Consider the following 24,939-nt stretch of genomic DNA (forward strand, 5'->3'; position numbering starts at 1 on the left):
AAAAGCTTAGACACGAGTTGAGAACGAAAAGGACAAGCGCTGTGTGCCCTAAACCCGTGTGCAGAAGTACGCTGTTTTAGGATTCTATAAAAGTCGCCAACGTGACCAACTATGAGAAAGCAGACAGACATGTGAATGAACATACGCGCACAGAAGGCCAGAAATATTTTTAAAAAGAGAGAGAGAAATAAGAAAAGGCGGCAAACACAATAATCCGAACGTGGTTGTCAACTGAAGTGAAGCGGACCGTCCAAATTTTGCACGAACGTGTCACTGCAGATTACTCCACTGAAGGACGGCAAGGATGCATGATGTTAGCAACGGCCTGCAAGGGTACCGACCTAAGAAAAATTCCCAGCCAGCTGCAGCTATTACACTGCGGACGCATGCATCGACGTGCGGCATATAACACCCTTGTGAATGTCTCATGGGCAAGTCGCGTTGAGACGCTTGGCGCATTTCGATTTGGCCAACTCGACAGGCTGAACCGCTGCAATTAGTAGCGATATTATGCGCGTTCGCAGAGCCTTGTGCATTCGGAAAAGTATAGATTACTTGTAAATTGAGGACAATGAGCGTGATAAACAAAGCCACAGGAACGTCTGAAGAAAATAATTTAAAAAATAGAACCGTGGTGTTTAGGTGCACCCTTTCGTGTTGTCATTGGTCGGGGCTCACGTGTGGAAAAAACATGCTGGATTACCGTACAATGGACGCGAGTGCCTTTGAATCCCCTGCTGGTTTACGCGTTGAATTATCTATAAGCGTGCGACACGAAATATCTGCGTGGGCCGTAAATGTCGTGGAGCTTTGTATTCGAGCGTCTCGCTGTGTCGCAGTAGTTGTCGAATTTCCCTCGGCGAACTTCATGACCCCTCAGCACACAAGAACAGTGACATGTAGCTGATTCGTGCAACGGGGACCGTTGCTGATGCTTTCGTAGAAATTTAGAGAACTAAAGTATGGGATGTAATAGAGTACTTTGGTTGTATAGTATGTACTAAAGACGCAGGAGATCCTCTAAGTTTTGATTATTCTCGTGGCTTATGATAGTTTAACGACGACCTCATGCCCGGAAGACGGACCTATAGCACTATGCAGGGTGACCCAACTGTCATGCACCGAGATATAAACATATTCGAATGCCACGTATCTGGACAGAACCAAGCTTCGGTTGTTTGCCGTCTCTTGGTGATACTATGGTATGGTATGATGAACTTTATTCAAGTCCTGAAGATCAACCCTTCGGTTGACGCAGGCGGCTCCCACGTCAGGGCAGTAAGGTTTAACCTTACCGCCGTATCGGAGACCTTCTGGACGGCCTGTACTTCATCTAAAAAAACTGAGCTGTGAAGTACTCGTCGCCACCAGTCTCCTTACTTGTCACAGTCTGTGAAAGACACAGGACACTGCCAAGGCATATGATCCAGAGTAATGATGCCATTATATATATACACTTATCTCAGATTATTTTTTTGCATTGCGCCTAATCACATAATTCGCCTGAACTATTAATTAAGTGATTAACTTCTCAATTGTTGTAATTAGATGAAAAGTGCCATTGAGAAAATTGTAGCGTAACACGAAAAACTCCCGATACAGCTTTATGTTGCTCAGTGTGCGCTACATAAAAGTGTTTTTTTCCGAGCGTGAAGGAAGCCCGCGAATACACGCAAATCGTCTCGAGCGGCCAGTCGCGCGGCAATTTTGCGTGTATTCGCGGGACCTTTTTCACGCAGTTTTGCGCGCAGAGTTCTTGTTACAGCTAGTGGCCACCTTTGTGTAGAGGGTTGCGGTTTCACTTTGGTGCACTCTTGTCGTTTACCGATTCTTTAATCACCGTCGCAGCTTCAATCTCTAGTTGCGTTTTGCTACCTCTTTTCAGAGTTCGACCTCGTTTTCGCTAGCTTCAAGCCTTATCTTCACGCACTGGTGGATTTATGGGTCGGTCTGTAGGAGGGGTGGCGGGTACTTTTTGTTCGAGTGTGTGCTATGTTTGACTTGCTGTGGTACTATATGCGTTACTCCCGGTGTCACCACATTTTTTGTGCACTTGGCCTTTTAGCAAATGAGTGAAGCCCGGGGACGCCGTATCAAATCGCAGCTGCGGTGGCCGCATTGTGATGGTGTCGAAACGAAAAAACAAAACAAACAAAAAAAAACGCCCGTGTTCCGTGCATAGGGTGCTGTAAAGAATGGCGAGTTGCGCAACAAGATTGCCACCTTGCCACCCGATTACGACAAGGGGTGCAAGACGCGCACCTCACCCTCTCCGTCGCTGCAGCTGCGAGGCGTTCAAAGAAGCGACCTTTGCGCTGGAATCCGCCGCCTTCCTCCAGCCCCTTCGACATTGTGACGGGACGAATTCGGTGTGTGGACAATGATTCCAGAGTTCCCCAATGCGGAGCTGATTTGACACGCCTGAAGAAGCTGCCGCGGGAACTACTTATTTTTGTGCTTCTCACGGTTCGGAGTGGCTCGGAACAATGAGCGACGCGCGATCGGCAACGACAGTTTCCCGGAACGGCACCCCGTGCGGTTGCCTCTGTGTACGGAATGTGTGTGCCTTTGTGTCTGTAAACTGATCTTCAGAGCAGCTGCGAGTTGGTGATGTGTAAACGAACAGCCGCCGCGTCGTAGGACCGGCGGATCGAGTGTATAAAGACTGTGGTTGTGCGAATGACTGACACACTCTTCTTGAGCAGTCATGTTAGACTGAGTCACTTCTCTCATGCAGTCATGTTGGACTGTTACTCTTTTTCTCAAGCAGTCATGTTAGACTGAGTTAATTTCTGTAAATAAACCCTTTTCCCTCGTTCTCGATGAGAAGCAGTTCTTCACTTCATCAACGATCTCAGCGTAAATAAGTTGGGCGACGGCATGGGCCAGCTACCTTCGAATTCATGCCGTACTCCAATCTTGGCAAAGGACCACGGACGAAGGGATTGAGCCCCCAATCCTGACAACTGGCTGACAGCGGTGAGATGGACTTTGCGACATGGTGCTGTATCTGCGGTGAGTGCTTGGTTTTTGCTTTGACTCTCTAGGCTTCATTTTGTGGTTGTTCTGTTTAGAACAGTAGGGAAGCTAGATTGTTGTGTGTTAGCTAGGTTGTGTTTTCCTAGCTAGATTTAGAGAGCAGAATCAAGGCAGTAAAGCAGCAGTCATGGAGTTAAGGACACTGCTGAGAGACGAGTTGTTGATTGTTGGTGAGGAACTGGGCCTAGATGTACGCAAGGAAATGCTCAAATCGGAATTATTGGAGCTAATTTCCAATCAGGCCAGTGAGCAAGATATTGAAATGGGATTGGAACTTCTCAAAAAGAGAGAGAAACGGGAAAAAGAAAGAGAAGAACGAGAGAGAGAGGAACGCGATAAAGATCGCGAGTTTCAGTTAAGGAAAATGCAACTTGAACTTGAAAGCAAACGTTTGGCGTTGCCTCAAGGAAGTGAAGGCGCTCTGGGTCGATCAAGTGAGGCAGAATCGTACCGCATGGACAGGCTATTAAAGCCATTTGAGGTCGGGACCGACATAGGCTTGTTCCTAAGCAATTTTGAAAGGACTTGCGAGAAGATGAACTTCGGCCCGAGTACATGGCCACAGCGGTTGCTGTCTATGTTGCCGTGTGAGGCGGCGGAAGTAATCGCCAGACTAAGTGTGCAGGATGCATATGATTATGCGAAAGTTAAGGCTAGTCTCCTGAAGAAATACCGCCTTTCAGCCGAAGCTTTTCGGCAAAGGTTTAGGAGCACAGGCAAGAAAGATAGCGAGGGCTATCCGGAGTTTGCATATAGCTTAAAGGCCAACCTAGTCGAGTGGCTTAAAAGCGCGGAAGCGTACGACAGCAGAGACATGATCATTGAATGCATGTGTCTAGAGCAGTTTTACAAAACCATCCCCCAAGCTGTGAAACTGTGGGTGCAAGACAGAGGTAATGTAAACACTGTGGAAAGGGCGGCTGAATTAGCCGAAGAGTACGCAACCCGTAGAAAGTTGAACGCCGAGGAGGGAAACTGGGACGGTCGAAATGGACCGCGGAAACCATTTCCGTTCAAAAAGGGTGCGCAAACTAGACGATCAGAGCCTGTAGACCTGGCGGAAAAGCCCGCAGAAAAGAGCGAGGAGAAACTTAACGGAGAAACCGCACAAAAAGAACAGAAAAGAAAATTCGAATCTGTTAGACCAATTCGCTGTTACAAATGCCACAAACTGGGACATATAGCTGTAAACTGCGAGAAGTCTAGCGTAGTTTTTTCCTACGTGGAGGAAAAAGATGAGAATATGGAACTTTTAAGTCCGTATCTCCACAACCTGCAAGTTAATGGAAAACCATGCCGAGTGCTAAGAGACAGTGCCGCCACGCTGGACATTGTCCATCCGTCTTACGTGATGGTAGAGGACTTCACCGGAGAAGTAGCATGGATAAAACAGGTTGTAGAAGAACACAGCGTGTGTCTGCCCATGGCCAAAGTCAAAATCAGTGGACCATTCGGGGAGCTAGAGACTGAGGCTGCAGTTTCCAAATTTTTGTCACTGCAGTATCCCTACATCTTTTCGAATCGTTCGAATCAGTTACTGCGTGACAGAGGGCTCAAACTGGGAGAGGGCATAGTACAGGCATTGACCAGAGGCCAAGCTCGTAAGATCGCGGCGCTTTCGGCTGAAAATGCTCAAGCTCCTCCCGCTGAAGCAGAAAAGGGGATAGCTTCAATACCCGAATCCGAGCTAGGCCCGAGGGACAAAAGAACAGGTGAGGAGAGCCTGCCAGTTGACCAGCTCAATGAGAGCGTAGCACTAGAGTGTCAGAGTTCTAGCCTGCAGGAAGAGCATGCAGACGCGCTCACAAGCGAGACAGGGTCGTTATTATCACCGGCCTCAAAGAACTTTGATCAACTCTTACGCGTGGATAGAGAGTCACTGGCAGCTGAGCAAAAGAATGATGAGAGCTTAGCTAAATTACGTGACACAGCTAAAGAAGGCATTGCTAGGCGCAACGTAACGATACATGAGAAAGGAGGATTGTTGTATCGGCATTACAGAGATCGAAAGGGTAGCATTTTAGATCAGTTAGTCATACCTACTAAGTATAGGGAGGACCTTTTGAGTCTTTGTCATGGAAATGGGTGGTCCGGCCACCTAGGCATAAACAAATCAAAGGAAAGATTGCTTATGGAATACTACTGGCCTGGCTGTTTCAAAGATGTAGAAAACTTTGTAAGATCATGCGACGCCTGCCAGCGTTCTGGTAAACCAGGAGAGACATGGAAAGCTCCACTGAAGGTAGTGCCCTTAATAACAGAGCCTTTCAGACGGCTTGTAATAGACACGGTAGGGCCTCTTCCAAAAACAAAATCAGGCTACAGGTACTTGTTTACCATGCTGTGTCCGGCTACCAAGTTTCCAGAAGCAATCCCTTTGAAAGAGCTCAGCTCCACCGAAGTAGTAGACGCGCTTTTGACAGTGTTTGCACGAGTTGGGTTTCCAGCCGAAATTCAGGCAGATCAAGGGTCAGTATTCACGAGCGCGCTGACATCCACATTCTTGCAAAAGTGCGGGGTAAAGTTAATACACAGTTCTGTCTATCACCCTCAGTCAAACAGTGTAGAGAGGTGGCATTCGGTACTTAAGCGAGTTTTGCGTGCGCTCTGTTACGAGCACAAGGAGGACTGGGAGAACTGTCTGCCGGCAACTTTGTTTGCTTTGCGAACGGTTCCACATGAGGCGACAGGGTTCTCACCAGCAGAACTAGTGTATGGGAGGACACTCCGGTCTCCACTGAGAATGTTAAGAGAGATGTGGGAGGAAAGAGGGGAGAGTCCAACCGTGGTTGAATACGTGCTAAATTTACTGGAACGGCTAAGCGCAACCCAAGAACTAGTCGGAAAGAACATGGCACTAGCTCAAAAGAACGCCAAATTCTATTACGACAAGAATGCGAGGCTTCGTACGTTTAACGCCGGAGACCAGGTAATGATCCTCAAACCTTCAAGAAAGAACAAGCTTGAAGTTCACTGGGACGGGCCCGTTAAAGTGTTGCACAAACTTTCAGATACCAACTATGCTTTGAGAACGCCCGGTCGCAGGAAGGAAGTGAGGATATATCACTGTAATTTGATGAAGCCGTACGTAGAGCGGAGCGGAGTCGTTAACTATACCGTCAAAGAGCCGGATGGCATTGGTACCAAGTTTAAGGAGTATAGGGCAACCTCCAACTCTGAAATCGGCCTAGAAGAAGTAGTAGAACGCTCGGTAAGCTCGCATGCTCTAAAACCCGAGCAGCTAGATGAGCTAAAAGGGGTGTTAGGGGAATATCTCGACAGATTCAGCGATCGGCCGGGTAGAACCGAACTGATAACGCATGAAATTGAGCTGACCTCTGCCGAACCAGTAAGATCAAAACCTTACAGGGTGTCTCCAAGACAGAGAGAGATTATGGAGGCAGAGATACAGCGCATGCTAGAGTTGGGAGTTATTGAGCCCGCTGAGAGTGACTACACGTCACCGCTAATACTCGTAGAAACCCCTAACAAGGACCCTCGTCCGTGTGTTGACTACAGGAAGTTAAATGCGATCACTAGGGATCAGCTGTACCCGATACCCAACATTGAGGAACGAATTGAAAGAGTTAGCGCTGCTAAATACATTTCAACTATAGATCTCGTGCGGGGGTACTGGCAAGTCCCCCTTTCAGAAAGTGCCAGCCGCTATGCCGCGTTCATCTCGCCTGTAGGCACTTTTCGCCCTCTCGCACTCAGCTTCGGGCTGAAGAACGCGCCGTTTAGCTTCTCTAAGTTAATGGATATTGTCCTAAAGGACTTGCAGGAGTTCGCCTTACCTTATCTTGATGATGTGGCCATTTTTTCGGACAGCTGGGAACAACACGTATCGCACCTCAAACAGGTGTTCTCACGGTTGAGGGAAGCCGGCTTAACGATGAAAGCGGAAAAGTGTAGGTTTGGTTGTTCGCAGGTTACTTATCTGGGCCATGTTGTTGGTCAGGGCATGAGACGGCCGGCTGAGCTGAAAATAGCGACGATTGGAGATTTTTCTCAGCCGCGCACGAAAACGGACGTTCGTTCATTTTTGGGACTTGTGGGGTACTATCAACGGTACATTCCGAATTACTCGCAATTGGCAAGTCCATTTACAGACGCCCTCCGAAAGGGAGCACCGAGTAACGTACACTGGGATAAGGACAAAGAGAACGCTTTCCAAAGTTTGAAAACGCTATTGGTTTCTCGCCCTGTGCTTCGCGCGCCAGACTACACAAAGGAATTCATAGTTCAATGCGACGCAAGCGACAGAGGTATGGGCGTGGTACTTAGTCAAGTCGGCGACGATAACGAGGAGCATCCTATCCTCTACGCCAGCCGTAAACTAAATGTAAGAGAGGAAGCCTACAGCGCTTCAGAGAAGGAATGCGCTTGTTTGGTTTGGGCCGCCCAGAAGTTGTCGTGTTACTTGTACGGAGCGAAGTTCATCTTCGAGACCGACCACTGTCCTCTGACGTGGCTCAATCAAATGTCACACAAAAACGGCCGCTTGCTCCGATGGAGCCTCACTCTCCAAGAGTACAACTTCTCCGTTAGATATAAGAAGGGAAAGTTGCATAGCAATGCGGATGGTTTGAGCAGGCTAATTTGAATTCTGCGTTTGAGGGTCCCGCCTAAATTTTAGGGTTACTAGTGTTAATTTTATTAAGCGAAGAAGATCCCCTCTCATTTAGCAGGATTCCCTCCATGATTGCTGAATTTGTCAGCAGGAATTTGCTTCAGAAATTGGCATAGTGAAATGCAGCATTTTTTTTGTTTCTGCACTTATGTTGTTGTTTTTTTGAAGCCTAGCGAGTCTAAAGTGAGAGCCAATGCACGTCATCTCGGCGCAGAGCCGTGTTGTGGGGTTCATTTTGCAGTTGCCTGTCCTTGTTGGATGTTTTGGGGCGGTGACATCAATGCACAAGTGGTCGCTGCGAGCCAAGACATCAATCCCCCCCTGACCAGCAGCCGTTCTCTTCCTGCCTAGCGGTTGTCAGCGCTAGACAGTCGAGACTTTTCGGGCCATGGAGGCGCTGTAAAGAATGGCGAGTTGCGCAACAAGATTGCCACCTTGCCACCCGATTACGACAAGGGGTGCAAGACGCGCACCTCACCCTCTCCGTCGCTGCAGCTGCGAGGCGTTCAAAGAAGCGACCTTTGCGCTGGAATCCGCCGCCTTCCTCCAGCCCCTTCGACATTGTGACGGGACGAATTCGGTGTGTGGACAATGATTCCAGAGTTCCCCAATGCGGAGCTGATTTGACACGCCTGAAGAAGCTGCCGCGGGAACTACTTATTTTTGTGCTTCTCACGGTTCGGAGTGGCTCGGAACAATGAGCGACGCGCGATCGGCAACGACAGTTTCCCGGAACGGCACCCCGTGCGGTTGCCTCTGTGTACGGAATGTGTGTGCCTTTGTGTCTGTAAACTGATCTTCAGAGCAGCTGCGAGTTGGTGATGTGTAAACGAACAGCCGCCGCGTCGTAGGACCGGCGGATCGAGTGTATAAAGACTGTGGTTGTGCGAATGACTGACACACTCTTCTTGAGCAGTCATGTTAGACTGAGTCACTTCTCTCATGCAGTCATGTTGGACTGTTACTCTTTTTCTCAAGCAGTCATGTTAGACTGAGTTAATTTCTGTAAATAAACCCTTTTCCCTCGTTCTCGGTGAGAAGCAGTTCTTCACTTCATCAACGATCTCAGCGTAAATAAGTTGGGCGACGGCATGGGCCAGCTACCTTCGAATTCATGCCGTACTCCAATCTTGGCAAAGGACCACGGACGAAGGGATTGAGCCCCCAATCCTGACAGTGCACGTTAAAGAAGCGGTCGAAATTAATCCACTATGTTGAGTCCCCCACAGCGGCGTGCGTTTTGGCACGTAAAACCCCAGAGTTATTTTTTAGCAAATGAAGTTACAAAAACTGTGTATCGCTGCAATAAACAAACAAACAAATAAATAAATAAACGGAGGTTATGCTTTGCTCCTTATAGCTCACCTACAATTTTTACTTTTCGCTTTCGGACCAGCCAAGGCACAAATATGGCGTTTTCTCGGTGAGAGCCCGGAAGGTATTGATAAAGGTGTTAGTAGGCACGCTGTCGCAACACTGCAGCGAAAATTGAAGAGCAGCAGCGATGTGAAACGAGCGAGGGGACACGGCGCTGGAGCGAAGCCACTGCCTCTCCAGAAGGGCGACCGTGGGAAGAATGACGGCTGTTGCGTTCGTCGGAGTACCGAACCTTGTCGCAGCTATTTCGGCGCTGTTCACTGCGTGGCTGCAGGTACGGGTCTCGAACAAATGGCGGCTCGGAACGTACGCTGTCGTGATGTTTTTTTCGCCTGTCAGCAGCTGGCACATACATACATACATACATACATACATACATACATACATACATACATACATACATACATACATACATACATACATACATACATACATACATACATACATACATACATACATACAAAGTACAAACGTCGATGCCGTGCCGGTTGTACTTGACCCGGGTAATCCGCGACAGGAATGACTGCGTTCATAGTGTTCCTGCGAACATTAGCTAAAGCGAACGAGGCAGCTGCCATTTTATTGTCCGTCAAACTCAACTACAGTCGCACTTGCCGCCATTCGCGCGCGAACTTGCGTTGCAGTTGGGCCCGGCCGAGCGGCGGCCCCGGGCTCCTTGTTTAGACTAGACACCCACCTGCAGGTTGCCTCCGGCGGCGTACGGAAGAGGGGATGGGATTCGCGAGACGTTGCCGCGAAAATAGACGTGGCTGCTTCTTTTGGAGATTTCGCTTATTCGATTGCCCGTTTTCGACGCGCTTCCCCGTGTGGCGTCTATAAATGCCCTTAGCAGACGGCCATGCGGTCCTGCCGCGCGTGACTTTGGCAGCGCAGAGGATGCACGTCGTGCAGTACGTTTGTGTTTTCCGTTCGATCGTTTCTTCTAGCGGTGTTCCTTTATGGCTCGTTATCACGACGCTTACCCCCCCCCCCCCATCCCCCACACCACCACCACCCCGGCACTCTTTGTTTCTTTAAGGGGAAATGAAGTAGAAGAGGGGGGGCATGAAGGACTGCCCCGGATGAGCGACGAGGTCCGCCTTCTGCGTGCACACCCGTTGGTCCGCAAGACGCCTCACCTCCTCCTCCCCGGCGTGCCTCGACCGACCGACCGACCTGGCGTGGCCGCGAAGCGAGTCAGTCGCGCGCCCGATGCCGTTTCCCTTCATCGTTCTTTTTTGGAGGCGCCCCCGACTTGCCGGGGAAGCGTCGTGGTTGCCGCGTGAAAGCTTGCGTTTCACTGCCACCCCTCTCTCTGCTCGCGTGCCCTCGGGGTCGTGCCTCGCGTGGCCCCACTCGTCGTCGCCTGCCCCCCCCCCTCCCCCCTTCCCTTGCCCCGTGCGGCAGTTGGCGGCCAAGCCTGCCGCGTGTTGACCTGGCGAGGCTCTCCTCGGAGCGTTGGCGATCGTGCTGTGGCGGTGCGTTATCTCACTTGGCGTACGCGGTGCTCCGCGCAGTGCGGCATTGGCTGCGGCATCGTAGTAGAGAGTTTTAGATTAGGGTACGCAAGCGGCTTGCGTCCCCTAACGTAAACCTCTCTTATGACGAGCATTGGCGCGCGGTGGTACCTGTGCGTTCCGGAAAGGATTTTTCGTTTGGGCTGCCGCGCACTACCTGCGGCGTTCGGCCGCCGAGCGCAGGTGCGATTCACGCGCGGCGGTGGCTGCAGTCCGGTGGAGAGGGAATGCAAAAGGCGCACGCGACACTTGAGAGGTCGCGAGCACCGACACCGAAAAATGGCTTGTGTGTGTGTGTGTGTGTGTGTGTGTGTGTGTGTGTGTGTATGTGTGTGTGTGTGAGAGAGAGAGAGAGAGAGAGAGAGAGAGAGAGAAGATTTGGTGTGAAAATATTCCGAAGTTCCTGCGACGTGTTTCCACCAAGTGGTGAGCTGGTGAGTGCATGAGAAGTTATTTAAAGATGGCGCTAAACACGCACAAACGCGCGCGCACAAAAAATGCTTTAAATTAGTATTCTAATAGTTCAATAAAAATTGGCCTGGAAATTCTCAGGTTGCTTATTCGAAAACGGGGACAACCGTGGTTTAACACATTGGATGACTGCCCGTCACCCCGCATCAACTATTTGGGTTGTATCCAGGTAAACCGCGGGGTAACGTACACGGATCTGCCGAATTATCGGTTATGAGGAAGTAAATTCATTGTTTTTCACCGGTATCAGTAGGTAACATAATGGATATTGGATATAATGAATGTATCTTCGTGCTTAATACCAATTCGCTACAACGAGGTTCGACCGCCGATATATTCCCCGCCGCTAATATGACCTGCGGGCCCCTCTGTGCGCATGAATCGCGTATACGTTTAAATGCGCGTCGGTGCAAGTCTTTAAGAAACTCCGAGTGGGCAAAATTAATCCCGCTGCACTGCGTGCAATCCATTGCTGCGCACCGCATAGCCCCAGGCAAGAGCTCGAGATGTTAAATACCAACAATTATTATTAATATCATAAGATAATTGGGGCCGCTGTGAACAACAAATCACTCGGGATTACTCTTAATTATTTTGATTTATTCCTACAGTGTGGATACGAAACGGGTCTATAATAATAATAATAATAATAATAATAATAATAATAATAATAATAATTCTTTCAGTTGTTGCTTCGTGAGAGACAACCACATCCGAGACGCTGCATGCGTACTCAATGCCGGCTGGATCGGTGTCGGGGTGTCCCCAAACAGGCGCACGGAAGCCGCGCGATCGCGTGTGGGTGGCGTTCGCTTTCTCCCGCTGGGCCTCGCGGACGGAGACAAATAGCTTCCCTTTCGTGACTGACGGCCATAAGGCTGTCACGACCGGAAAACGGATATCGGCACGCAGACGCCAACACTATAGCGTAACCTCAAAGAGAGAGAGAGAGAGATGCCACCTTGGAACCACCAGCATCTGTTCCTGTGTCCTGTACAGGGAAGAGGGCAGCACCGGGCGCTGGGATGTGTGTGTTTTTGCAATGTATAGAAGCGCTGCTGGTGAGTCCCACGCCGAGACGGATGAGCGAATGCATTAATGAATTGCTGCCCCCGGTCTGGAAGCGGGATGTAGGTGAAGGTGCAGCGGGGCCGCGTCGTGCCGCGCGACCCCTGTCGGCAACGGCGGCGACAGGTTCCGGTGTTCGTGCATGTGCGTGTGTGTGCCGTTGGACGTCCCGAAGGGAGACGCCCATTTCCGGAAGCAGCAGTACACGCGAGCACATCCCGGAATGCGGGTCGCTCGCGCGGCGCTGGTGCCGTTTCTTTCTTTCTTCCTTTCTTTTCCGTTCTTTTTTCTTTTTTCGCGTGTCGAAACCGTGCGCGTATGCATATGCTTCTCTCCGGAACACTTTTACGTTGTTGCTGGGCTGCTAGGAAGAGAGCGTTTCGTATTACCGCCCGAGAACGTGCCTGGCAGCGCGCTAAATCTTTCCGTCCAGCAGCGCTCAGCCTTGCCGCGTGCTCACACTAGTGGGAGACTTCCCGCAGCGGCACAGCGTAAACGACGCCGCTGCGTCGCAGCTGCTCGGAATGACGATCACACTGCGCGCGTTTTCTCGCTGCGGTTCTTGGAATGTAGAGAGAGGAGGCGTTGAGGCAGGAACACACAGGACAGCGCGCCGAGCAGCAGCCGAGTGTCCCGCAGCACGCGCGCAGCCTCCGCCGACGGGGTCACTAAACTGGGACCGACGTCACGGTTCACGGTCGGCCCCCATTGGCTGTTCTCGTCAGCGGCACGGGAAAAATAGGTACCCGACCCATCGCTCTGCGGGACGGCAGAGCAGCCTGTCTGCGGGAGAAAAACCGGTTTGTGCGGGAAGCGGTGTGCGGGAAACGTTCTGCGTTGCGCGCTTTCCCGCTAGTGTGAGCGCGCGCGGTTGGTACGGTGCACGCGGGGCTAAAATATGGCCGCCTGTTCCGTTCATCCCGCAGTGTGCTGCTGCTGCTCCTGTGGAGGATGCTGCGTGGCGAAAATGCGCGCGCTACAATTAAGAGAGACGGGGCAACAGCTACAAAGAAACGGAACACACTAGCAGAGGTGTCGGCGACCTTGTTTGTGTAGATTGGCGAATATATAGCTAAAAGCCTTATAGTGCCATAAACAGAGTTTCGTTACCGCGTCTCGGAAGTTTCTGCAGCTGCCGTTTTCTTCTTTCAACGCTACTCTTCAAGTGTTTCATGAAGCGTACTGTCTTCGTGAGAAGATTGGAGGTCACTCCAAGAGTGGTATGACGCTCGTAGGTGTTCCCTGCTGGCATTGCTTCTGCAGTGCGCCCGGAACATGGATTATCAGCAAGAACTAGGAGTACGGGCCGTCTCAATAGTTGAGGTTTTGGAGCAATTCAAGCTCTGTGTGGAGTCTACGATCCATATATATAGGCGGCTTGTTGACCGGTTTTATCACGTGCTCTGTGCCTTCGAAACTTCCGACAAGCACTGTGCTTTACGAATGCTTTCGGAAAGCCTCCGAGGTGAACCTGCTGCCTTTGAACGTTCAGTGCACATAACTTTATTCAGCACGTGAAATATCGTTACTGTTCTTTTTCCTTCTCTTTTTTTACAAGATCCTTAACCGTGCTTTTAGCTAGATAATATTTACAGTCGGCATGAATTAAACGCGAACAAGCCAAAAGCGTCAAAACCGATTAGGCTACGTATCCTGCAGCTCTGCCTTAATTTTGAACAGTGGCTTAATCCAGGGTACAAAATATGCATTCAGTCACCACAGTGCCCCAAGACTGGCTACTTGCGGAACGATCGCAGGTAGCACTTAACATTGCGATCTCGTGCAACGGGAGTTCTGTTCGTCGAAGGATATGCGCAGCAAAGGGGGTTATGTAACCCTTGTGTGCTATAACCGACAAACACGCACTTGTAATGGCGGCTCATAGGTATATCTCTAAAGCTCACTGACCCTTTAATGGAACAGCACGTTACGTTCAAGAGATTTTCTTTTTTCATTTTCACGACTTTATTTAGCCATTCAGTATGTGCCACTAGTTATGTGGCTGTTCTTGGCCAATCCTCCAGAATGGATACCTGCCACTGTGGCAGAAGCTTTATATGTAGCTGTATATGCGCGCTTTTCTCTGTACATGAATCTGTCATCACAATTCTTCCTCCGACAAGCATAATACGCTGCGTTCGTCATCGTACCATCGCTGCATATAAATCTTGCGTTGGGCGTACATCTGACTGGGTCTTTGCATTTCGGAATAGCCTGTAAGCGCTGTAGGCATGATAAAAGAAGATCCATGAAACATAAACGTTGAATGAGGACGTGTTACGCCTACATGCTTAGGAGGAAAGCAAACACACTACAGATCGCCGTTAGTTGTAGTATTTAATCAAGATCGCTTTACTAAAGCTTGGCTTCACACAGATTCCAACGTGCGTGTTAGATCTGCGTCAACTTCCCGCCCCACCTTTTTTTTCTGTTCCTGCTTCAGTTTATGCTGGTTGTAGTAAATACTGTCAGTGTGATAGCCGCAATCCTGGCGCATCTCTTTGTCTTATAGTATGCATGTTTCTCTGTACTGGGGGGGGCTGCGTAAGCGTACCAATAATATTCGCAGTTGTTAACGGCGCCCGTCCCCTCGTTCCTTGTCTCGCGTTTAGCGCTTTTCCTTTCCAATACGTCTGACAAACTGGACCTTCTTAAAAAAATTGGCTGCGGTTTATCTCATCTAACACTGGATATGCAAAGCGAAAGCTTGGTTTATCCTAGTTAAGTCTTGGTTTCACTTGGTTAACCTTTGATTTAGCTGTAATTGTTATACTTATGTTTACAATCATCGTTAAGCCAGATATAACGGCTGTGCCTAGGTTGGTTGCTAGACATGACTGTGATTAGGCTTGGGTAGACACGCATCGTTCGATGTTGCGACGCCTGTTGTTCCACAGGCAAAGCGCAAGTGCTAGACATGCAAAAACACGCCGCGGATTTGCGCAGCGTCGAAACGCAAACGGACAGGGCGCGAACGCGGTCGCTACATTGATCTCGACGGTGCGTCGCCTCTTGCATTCCGGACCCTCACCAGTGAAGCAGCTCGCCGGGCAATATCCAAGGGGTGGTCAGACGCCGCTTGGCGACGAAGGCTCCGAGCCTCCCGCGCAACGCTCAGAGAAGACGACCCGGCCTCGCTCTCATATGTACTGGCCGTATGTACTCATATGGCCAAGCTCGCACTGACTAGGCAAGTGCGGTGCTCCTCTTAGCCAGGTGCTCGGCGAGTCACGTGGCCAGGCGGCGATGTAGCTGCGGAGAGCGCATGCGCCAAGCCGGCGGCGTTGGCGTAGCTCGGTGCGGCTATTCACATGATGCGTTGCCAAGGATACGGCGCAGCTGCGGTCAAATGAAGGTTAAATTGCTGGCGACGTTGAAAGTCTGCTCGACGCGGTTAGTAAAGCCTTCGCTTTAATATTTTAGTTCTTTCTTAAGAGCCATTCTATTCCTCTACGTCGACTGCGTGCTTGGACAGTATGTTTCCTTCCTTCCTTCCTTCCTTCTTTTCTCTTTAGCTTCTGCTTTTCACTTTCGCATCCATCTCAGTGTAGTGGAGTGGTAGCCATGGATGCAGACAAGGCGAGGCTTTACTGAGAGCGCAAGTGTACGAACAGACACAAAGAAGCAAGTTTATAATATACGCATACATGTCGATGAAGGCTGGACCCTCGCCGAAACGTCAGTAAAATCCTCTTATTTTTCCGCTCCTATGTGCTTCAATTCTTTGACCTATTTCTCTGCCGGATCCTGCGATTCTATATTTCATTGATATATATATATATATATATATATATATATATATATATATATATATATATATATATATATATATATATGTATATATATATATATGGGATATTACTTGTACTTCCTGAGTTAAAGGAATGATAAAGCAATGGAAGTGGATGAAAAAACTGACTGCAGGTGGGATACGAAGCCACTAACCCACAAGTAATTTCCCATATGTTGTCTTTGGTGTCATTGTTGGATTCTTAAGAGTGATAAAAATCGGGCCCCTCGGTTCCATTTCTTCTCGTTCATATAAATAAATATTAAAGGGGCACTAAAGGCAATTAAGTAGCTAAAGTGATAGATTAGTGCTCGAGAATTTCTGTGGCGTCAATATTATCGCGAACAGAGCCTTAGTAATCGAGAAATTGAGGGAAGCGCAGGACATGACTAGAGACTTCCCCGGGACATCCAAGTACTGTTGTGCCATTACCACAAGCCCGGATCCCGAATCTGCAAGATGCAGAATCTATCCTGCGAGCGCCATAATTCTCCCTTCACAAGTCAAGAGGCTGCGCCTTCGTGCAGGAGAAGCCTCGGCGAAGCAGCGTGTTTAGACGTGCCCGCGTGTGCCCGACAGCCCGGCGCCGCACCTCCCTTGCCTGGAGGTCACCGCGCGCGCGAACTTTGAACCGGGTGGCCAGCGCGGTCGCTGGTTGGACCCCTCGGACGACCGTCGTGTGCTGACTTTGTATTGGGCCGTTTGAGTGACAATGGGCCTCGGGGATTATAAAAGCAGCAACACGCCGCTCGAAAACAGGATCCGCCGACCCCACCTGGAGAGAGGGTCGCTCCCGACTGGGGTGAGATGTGTCACGCGTTTTCGCCGGACGCCGTCGTGCGAGAACAGTCGCGTTTGTGTGAGCTCTCGGCCCCAGTGCCGATCCGTTTATGTCCTGTATGATAACCTGTATATAATGTATAAAGTCCCTTTTGTTATTCTCATCGACGCCAGGCTCGGAGTCTTCGCTACCAACGCTCTGTCACGAAACGGGTGAAGAGCGCTACGGGACCACAAAGCCGTAATCGTGGTGCAGCGGTTGAAGTTCGTAATACTGGTGGCACCGGTTGGATGTCGTAACACTGGTGGCACCGGTTGGAAGTTCGTAACACTGGATGGCAGCTACGGGATTGACCGGCATCAGCTACCTCGGCGCGGTGAGTGCCTGAAGTTTACCTCAAACACCAGACTTTCTCTGACACAGGTTATAGTAGCTTAGGGAAGGATTTGGTGTTGCATTGTGATAACCTTGTGTGTTTCAAGCCTAGTAAGAGTGTTTTGAAAACCAGGGGATGCTTAGGGGGGTAAACAGGGCAGTGTGTGAAATACCTGCATATGTCTTACTAGTAGTGTTATAGTAGCGTACGGCAGGTATATTCAAAAAGGGTAAACAGCAGGAGGACAGTGTGAACGATGGAGAAGTACAAGGTGAAGGAACTTCTCGAAATTTGTGAGGAGTTGGGCATCGAGTTGGGCTCAACCAAAAGAAAGAATGCGATCCTTGAGGTCATGAGGACTGGGGACGTAACGGCTGAGGAAGCCGCAGAGGCCTTGGCGGGTATCAATGAACGTCGGGAAAGGGAGGAGAAGGAACGTTGCGAGCAGGAAAGGAGAGAACAGGAACGTCGCGAAGAGGAGAGGGAGCGACGTGAGCACGAGCTTAAAATGAAAGAGTTGGAGATCCGAAATAAATCGCCGGCGCCTAGTCTCACTTCTAATGTTCCCAGAATACGCGATCAACTTCCACCCTTTGTCGTCGGAGAGGATATGGCCAAATACCTCGTGAAATTTGAGCACGTCTGCGAACGGAATAGCATTGAGCGATCCCTTTGGGCACAGAATCTGTTAGCGTTGCTTCCTGGGGAGGCATCAGACGTAATAACTTGCTTATCGAAAGAGGCGTTTGAGAGCTACAGTGATGTGAAGGAAGCTCTACTGCGGAAGTACAAATTGTCGCCCGAAGCTTTCCGGCAGAGGTTCCGGTATGCAAAAAAGGGTAAGGAGTCGAATGTTGACTTCGCGTTTCGTCTAAAAGCCGACCTGGTGGAATGGCTGAAGGGCGAAAAGGTTTACGACGACCGCGACAAAATTGTCGAATGCATCGCGTTGGAGCAGTTCTACCGTTGCATTGATGAGGATGTCCGGCTCTGGCTGCAAGATAGGCTAAAGGAGGTTAAGCTAAACAAGGCAGCAGAGTTAGCGGAAGAGTATTACACCCGCCGCAGCTTGCACAGCAAGGCAGTGCGCATAGAAAAAGCAGATAGAAGAGATGGGTTTTTCGGGAAGCCCGACGAACGGAAGGAAATCACGCGTCGCGAGTTTCGGGACGACGAGTCCCTTCCCAAAGAAACTGTAAGGGATGGACAGAATGCATCTCAGAATGATGACGATGGTCCGAAACAGCGAAACGAAATGACGCGTTCTTTTGAAAAACGGAGACCGTTAACCTGCTACAATTGCAAAAAGCAAGGGCACATCGCTGCAAGCTGCCCAGAGAGAATTGCTTTTGCAACGATACAGGAAACTCACAAGAACATACGTCTATTGGAGCCCTATGTGCAGGAAATTAAGGTAAACGGCAAGAAGTGCCGAGCACTGCGGGACTCTGCAGCAACTATGGACGTTGTTCACCCGTCTTTCGTCTCCTCGAGTGATTTTACGGGAGAGTGCGTTAGGATACGGCAAGTGGCCGAGAAGGAGAGTGTCTGTTTACCGATCGCAACGGTTAGCATTGAAGGAGAATTTGGGAAACTTAACACCGAAGCCGCTGTGTCAGCCGCCCTCCCGGAGCAATTTTCCTACCTCTTCTCAAATAGCTCGGAGCAGCTGCTGAGGGATCAGGGCAAATCATTCTTTGCCGACGTGGCGTATCTGGCCCCCACGCGATCCAAAGCGCGCCCGCTGTCGAGGGAACTTGACTTAGCGTCGGTGAGCGAAAGGCGGTGCGGCACACGGACCGATCACGGTAACTTGAGTGGCGAGCAGTCACGGGAGAGGCAGAGCTCGGAGGCTGGCCTAGACGAGCGGGTCCTGGAGGTGAGTGGGAGTGACGCGTGCAGTGCTAGCCGCGATAGAGACGCGACGCCGCAATTAGGCGACGCGGGCTCCACACTCGCTCCGGTTTCCGCCAGCTGGCAGGAGCAGGCTGCAGTTGAAAGGGAAACTCGGATTCGCGAGCAACAGGAAGATTGTTCACTAGCCGATCTGAGGAAGAGCGTCAAACGGGGAGTGAAAAAAAAGGGGGTTTCATTTGGCAAAGAATCTGGCTTATCGTACCGCCGCTACACGGATAAGCAGGGTCGCAAATATAAGCAGCTTCGGATTCCGCGAAAATATCGCCGGGAAAAATGAATGACCTCATTTGCTTCCTCAGTAGTATGTTTTCGGTCCAAAGTGATTTCAAGGGGACCCTTCTATTTGTAATTATTATTGCTGATTAATAATTGTTTCTATTTTGTTGTGTTGTTAATTTGAAAACTGGTTGTTTGAGCCTTGTGTGCTAGATCGTACACCTGCCTCTTGTTGCAGCGGGAGCAAAAGGGGATAGCGATTAATTAGGTTGATTTGAATTATGGCCTTGTCTGGTGTTTGACGGGAGACAGAGGGCACTTGTTCGTGTTGGGTGTTGCCTTTTGCCGGTCGGTTTTGCAAGCTGCAGAACGACCAAGCGGGACCAGTGGCGAGAAGCAAGGTCTTAGGAACGACCCGAGCGGAGCTGGTCAAGGTGCCTTGGCGACGACGTGGTGAGCAGAGCTCCTGTCCTGACGAGTCGGACCTGGGCACGTGAAGTTACCTGGCGTCCCGACAATGGACGTGAACTTGGACGAGCCTGACGAACGTGCGCGCCTGGCATCCGAGCCACGTGGAGGCAGCTCGTCTTCCCGGCGCCTTATCTGAGGGCGGGGATGCTGTTGTGCCATTACCACAAGCCCGGATCCCGAATCTGCAAGATGCAGAATCTATCCTGCGAGCGCCATAATTCTCCCTTCACAAGTCAAGAGGCTGCGCCTTCGTGCAGGAGAAGCCTCGGCGAAGCAGCGTGTTTAGACGTGCCCGCGTGTGCCCGACAGCCCGGCGCCGCACCTCCCTTGCCTGGAGGTCACCGCGCGCGCGAACTTTGAACCGGGTGGCCAGCGCGGTCGCTGGTTGGACCCCTCGGACGACCGTCGTGTGCTGACTTTGTATTGGGCCGTTTGAGTGACAATGGGCCTCGGGGATTATAAAAGCAGCAACACGCCGCTCGAAAACAGGATCCGCCGACCCCACCTGGAGAGAGGGTCGCTCCCGACTGGGGTGAGATGTGTCACGCGTTTTCGCCGGACGCCGTCGTGCGAGAACAGTCGCGTTTGTGTGAGCTCTCGGCCCCAGTGCCGATCCGTTTATGTCCTGTATGATAACCTGTATATAATGTATAAAGTCCCTTTTGTTATTCTCATCGACGCCAGGCTCGGAGTCTTCGCTACCAACGCTCTGTCACGAAACGGGTGAAGAGCGCTACGGGACCACAAAGCCGTAATCGTGGTGCAGCGGTTGAAGTTCGTAATACTGGTGGCACCGGTTGGATGTCGTAACACTGGTGGCACCGGTTGGAAGTTCGTAACAGTACTTGCGCGATGACTGAAGCACTCTTCAGTTAAATTCTGTCGCTAGTGCTCAACCACTCGTTGCAAGAAAACAAAAGAAAAAGAAAAAAAACCTTGTATTGTAAGACGAAATAAAGTGCTACTTCTCTCGTTCTATTTCATCTTTAGAAAAAAGAAATTGAAATTACCCTTGACAACTGAAATTACCAGCAAACCTTTCACAATGTGGGGCAACACTGCTGCGTCGGCTGTGGGTAGGAGTAGCATTCGCTAACTCCGACAACTATCGTATTGGAATGGCGGGCTTACCGATTTGCGCTAAGTGTCTAGAGACAATCAGTCATCTTCCGTGCCACTGTTCTCGCTTTGATGACCAACGACAGGCTCTCCACTGTGCCTTGAATAGACTGGATGATAGGCCATTCACAGAAGCAAAGATCTTGGGAGCCTGGCCTCACAGTCCATTAGCCCAGAAAGCAATTCGAGCTCGTCTTCACTGCCTGAAGGCAACAGATTTGAGTGCCCGACTGTAGACATGCTGCACCTTAGTGCACGTGAAAGTGCGATATAGACTCATGTTTTTCTCTCTCTCTCTCTTTCACTCCCCCTACCCACGTGTAGGGTAGCAAACTGGACTCACTCTGGTTACCCCCCCCCTGCCTTTCCTTCTTGCCTTCTCTCTCTGCGTATAGTGTTAAGTCGGTTCTGTCGTGAACGGAGGGAAGCGGCTGGGGGGGGGGGGGGGGGGAGGGTGGAAGCACAGTGCTCCGCGTCGTTTGCATGCGCACTGCAGTGCTGCACGTGCGGCGTGGGCTCGCGTATATGCGTCGTAAATCAGGCGAAAAGGGTGGAGAAGGGGTTAGAATGGAGGGGGGGGGGGGGGGGAGGCGCGTATAGTGGCCCACGCACCAGCCTCCTGCATATAGAGCGTCGAGTGGGCGTTGTCTCGGCGACGCCACCGTCTGGCGTGATTGCCATGCGGTGCGCCGTGCGGTGCAGCTGGCAGGGTTGACCTGCGACGTCTGCCGTGGCGGCGGCGGCGGCGACAGCCGAGGCAGCGCGTGCTTACTTCGCCGGCGTCCATTGATGTCGAGCGGTGTGTGTGCTGCATAGCTGGTAGATGTTCGTTGGCCTGCTCCTGAGTTTGCCTCGGCCCTCGCCTGTGTTAGGCCCTTAGACGTCTTGATTCAGGTAATCTTTTCGTTAGTGTTTCATCGGTGTTTTGACGAGTATTATCATTAATCTTCTACGGAGACCTATGAAACCACACCTGATCTATATGCGAGTGTCACGCACCACCTGCCCGCTTTAAGAGGGAGAAATAAAAATGAAACCGTCACTAACTCACTGACCTCTTCGTGCATCATTCATTCGTTCGTTCATTTCCGAGAACAGCCTTTGCCGGAATATCAAAGAATCATGAATGAATGATGGGCGACGAAAAAAAAAGAAACAATGGGGAAGAACTTGTCCTTCAATTAAATAGCGCCGTCTGGCTCCTCAGTCGGCCGCTTTCGGAGCGATTACACGCCGCTTGATCTCGGGACACTTGTCGGCGTTAGTTGACAGACACAGTAGGCCTTGGTAACTCGAGAGGAAAGCGAGGAACCGCTGTGTGTGGCGTACGTGCTCGCATGTCGCTGCCTTGTGCCTTTCAGAAGGGTTGAAATCCGGACCAGTTGGTACATAGTTGAAGGAAAAAAAAACAGTGACAAAACACAAAGGAAAAGGGTAGAGGTTCACGCCACAACGACTGGACTATCAACTGAACCTCTCCTTTCGTCCTTTGTGTTCGTGACTGGTTTTTTTCCTTCAATATTGTACCTTTCGTTTGTGCCTTCTGCCAGCAAGCTATAGGGTCACATACGTGATGCTGTTTACGCGTGTTGGTGATCTATACGAATATACCGAACCATGGCCTCCTCTATAGCCTAGAGGAGGCTACGACCTCCTCTTATAGAGGAGGCTATGACCTAATATGGAGGCTTATATGACCTTATCTGACCTATGACCTATGAGGAGGCTATTACCCCCTCTATAAGTACAGAGGAGGCTGTTACCGAACGCACTATACGTTACGCGTGAATACAGAAGTAACTGGGCACACTTGATGCTAAATTGTTTTTTCGTTTGTCGTGATCAGCTACGATCAGTGGGTGCCCTGATGGCAATATATATGTAACCTTTTCATATTCTACTCGCAGCATCGGCTTCGGGGCGGGGAGCAGTGTTAGGAAAATTCGTAAATACTTGTTAAGCTATTGGAGCTTTCACAGGTAGCGAATACTTAACGTCTCACGTCCCCCCCCCCCCATTTAACAAACGTTTAGAAAACGCCGTGCTTTAGTTAACATATTTATTTTCATTATTCTTGGTTTATAAAGTACGGTATGGACGCGTTCCGCGCGAGCACTATACATTTGAGGAACGAAGTCTAAATGTGAAGTTTCCGCGGTCGCTGCGGCCCAGCCGCCACCTTTCTATAAGCGGAAACAATTTCCTCGGACTCGCGGCCGGTTAAGCTTCTTGGCCAACACCCGACCACCGCTAAAAGACCCGTAGTTTAATCTTCGTACACGTTTTTTTACGATCGTTTAATTCCAGTAATCTTGGGTCCATCGCATCATGGCTGTAAGATCGATAAATGACGTCCCTTTGTCCACGGTCAGCGCCGGGTTATGGAACAGTTGCCTCCACGACGCTTGCGAAAGAACCCTGCTCATCGGTGAACGTATAGCGCTCGTGTGTGTTTGTAGCAGTGCCTTTTTGCTATTTGCTTACGTGGAACACTCGGCATGTGGCGCGGCGTCCGCAATAGCGCGCACGTAACATGACCGAATAAGGGGACGAAATGATTTCTTACGAAACGAGGTTGGCAGGTGTAACGGCCGCGAGGACGTTCACTTCGAAGGCGAATTGCGACACGAAATGTCGTCGTGCTGGCTTTCATCGGATACTGTACTTTGTTATGTTTGGACAAAGATGGAGAAAGAGAGAGAATCCAAATGGAAGGACAAAGAGCCCGACGACAGAGAGTCGACGAATTGCGATCGCAATTCTTCTTGCCTGAAGTAAGCAAGAAGAAGGGGGCTAAAAGAGGGGCCCGATTTTTATTAGTCATATCATAAGAAGCCGGCAAACACTTGACACCAAGGACAAGGTAGTGAAATTACTTGTGCTTAGTAAATGAAATAAAGAAACGATAAATTAATGGAAATGAAAGTGGACGAAGAAACAACCTGCCGCAGGTGGGGAACGATCCCACATCCTTCGCATTACGCGTGCGATGCTCTACCAGTTGAGCTATACCGCGGCGACGTTTCCCCGTCCATTTTCTTGGGTATTTATGCTTCGTAGTAGAACCCTGGGAGTGTTAGCCAGCGCCACCGCTCGCAGACGTTGGCTGCGGATGTGGAACATCCTTTCTGCCGCAGGCGTCACGAGAACACGATCTTTTTGGGTGAAGACGTCAGTATAGTATTCTGTAAGAAATCTTTCCTTTAATTTGTTTGTGCCTACGTAGCCAAACCACCCATTCCCGCGACAGAGACCCACAAGGTCCTCCCTGTACTTAGTAAATGCGACGAACTGATCCAGAATCCTGCCCTTTCGGTCTCTGTAGTGCCGATATAACAGGCCTCCTTTCTCACTACCCCCGCTGGCCGATCGTAACAACACGCTCTGTCGCGGCGAGTGCAGCTTGATGCGGCACGACGAGCGTTGTTGGGAGACTGCAGTCGCACGCTTTTTTTTCTCCGTTACCGAACACGTCGGAATGCGCAGAATCGTTGGCGGCGGATGAAAGGCACGATGGAACAAATTGCTATTGCGACACCTATTTCGGTTAAATAGAAATAAAGAAACGAGGAAGGAGGGAGAGAGAAAAGAAAAAAAAAAGGAAACGTTTTGTTGGATGGATCGAGCGGGGGAGTCATGCGGCTGATGGAGGCGGGGGCCGCTATAGCCGGGGCATTATACGCGCGCTTGTGTCGTCATCGTCATCGCGCTGCCGTCTCGGCTGCGCTTGCGCCAACATACTGCACGCTAATAACGCTTAAAGCGAAAGGAGAAAGCAGAACGTCGTCGGGTATGTTGACATGCTGCGTAAGAAGATGCAATCCCGCTTCTTTGCTCTAACTCGTATCGAATCGCGCTCCGAGTGAAACCGACAGAGAAGCAGAGAGAAAGGAAAAGATGTAATGGTTTTGGTTTCACGTGAAACCAAAGAATGGCGTATATATATATTCGAATCTAAATGATTCTTTAACGTTGTTTATGTTCTTTTCTTCTTACCCAACAGGGGCAACCTGAAACTCGTAGGTTATAAGGCTTTGGTTAAGGTATAAATCGCGAGTCGTGCGGGTCGCTTTCGCTGGTGACCTGACATAACAAAGGATTGCAGCGTGATTAATATTATCGAATGGTTTTGCCATCGCAAGCCAGTAGACGTCATGTTGCCTG

At 50.2% G+C, this 24,939-nt stretch overlaps 1 protein-coding gene and 1 non-coding gene across 3 annotated transcripts in view; one reads left to right on the forward strand and one right to left on the reverse strand.

The window, feature by feature from the left end:
• Positions 1–24,939, forward strand: part of Ptpmeg (protein tyrosine phosphatase Meg) — a 345,246-nt gene that overhangs the window by 62,110 nt on the left and 258,197 nt on the right. The window lies entirely within an intron of this gene.
• TRNAT-CGU (transfer RNA threonine (anticodon CGU)) lies at positions 23,719–23,793 on the reverse strand. Its single transcript has one exon. It is a non-coding gene; the product is annotated as a tRNA-Thr (tRNA).

Source organism: Dermacentor albipictus, chromosome 1, assembly GCF_038994185.2.
Source record: "Dermacentor albipictus isolate Rhodes 1998 colony chromosome 1, USDA_Dalb.pri_finalv2, whole genome shotgun sequence".
NCBI lineage: Eukaryota > Metazoa > Arthropoda > Arachnida > Ixodida > Ixodidae > Dermacentor > Dermacentor albipictus.